The following is a 1,197-nucleotide window of genomic DNA, read 5'->3' on the forward strand; positions in this document are numbered from 1 at the left end:
ATCATCATGATCAGTATCGGTGATCCGAGATCACTTGGATCATGGTGCCTCAAATAAACCAAGGAATCTTCTCTGATCACAGTGATCTCAAATTCGTATCACCCCAAGAGAACTCACCCTCGCGCAATCGTATGTTATAAATAAAGTTGCAGATCTGTGCCTCAGTTGTCAGTAGTTTAACTTTCGTCTTCAATACGAAACAAAAATCCAGAGGGGGAAGGAATGCCAGCCCTTGGACGGTTATGCTCTTGCCAAGTAGACTGCTAATTTCTTGCTGATAGAAATCATCTGGAGGGAACAAAGTAGGCTACACTTTCCCTTCGATTTCTCATCAGCCTGTGTAGGCGCAGAGGATTCCTTCTTGCCTGGTCATCATTGGAATCATCATCACTATTGTGTTGTCCAGGAATGACATCAAAGCTATCCAAGGACCCCTCATGAAAGCGGTCATCTTCAGTCCAGTAGTAAAAGGGGAGTGTTTCCCTACAAGAAAAGGCATAAAAAAGCCATTTGAGTTAATTACTTTTAAGAAATAATCAGGACCACCATAACAAAAAAAAAAAAAATGTTTATTGTGTAAGTATGGATGTATGTGAGCAGACATCAACAGAAAGTGACTGATAGTAGCCTTTTCTGATTAAAATAGTTTTTTTCATTTTATTTCTTTTTTTTTTTTTCGCCAGGAGTGAACCTTATTTTGCATTCGGATTATCTTGTGTAGTGGAGTTTACCTCACAAGCTTAAGCCATCCATCCTTTAATTCTTTAAGTGTGACACCAAAGAAACACTGTAATATAATTAAATATGTTTCTCCGTTTGTACATACCTTTGGGAAGGTACTTTGTACCAGTGGTAGGTTGAATATACTGTGCAGCTTCTCTCCAATATTCTGCCTCTGCTCTCATGGCTGGCCACTCTTGGTTTGATGCCTGCTGATCACTCATTACGTGGCATCCTTTACTTTCTTTTGTAGGAGTCGCCATCACTAAGTTAAAGAGAAGACCCATATTTAAGTGTTGATCTAAAAACGATTAAATTCTCGGTTTTCATTCACGTGACCAATGCCCTGACAATCGTTGCTATCCGCCATGTTGGTGTACAAACAAACACTGTATGAAGTAATAAGGTCGTGATGGTTCTGTGCTTATTCGTGGATTGCCATGCAAGAAGCGGGCGAGATAAAGATGTTTCCTTCTT

General features: G+C 39.8%; 1 protein-coding gene across 1 annotated transcript in view; it reads left to right on the top strand.

Moving 5' to 3' along the window:
* Positions 1-1,050: 1,050 nt before the first annotated feature.
* LOC138051918 (uncharacterized) overlaps positions 1,051-1,197 on the top strand; it is a 2,829-nt gene continuing 2,682 nt past the window's right edge. The window contains exon 1 of the mRNA XM_068898224.1: positions 1,051-1,197. This exon is cut by the window's right edge and continues 2,682 nt beyond it. The gene's annotated coding sequence lies outside the window, so the exon portion shown is untranslated.

Source organism: Montipora capricornis, chromosome 6, assembly GCF_036669925.1.
Source record: "Montipora capricornis isolate CH-2021 chromosome 6, ASM3666992v2, whole genome shotgun sequence".
In the NCBI taxonomy this organism is placed as follows: domain Eukaryota; kingdom Metazoa; phylum Cnidaria; class Anthozoa; order Scleractinia; family Acroporidae; genus Montipora; species Montipora capricornis.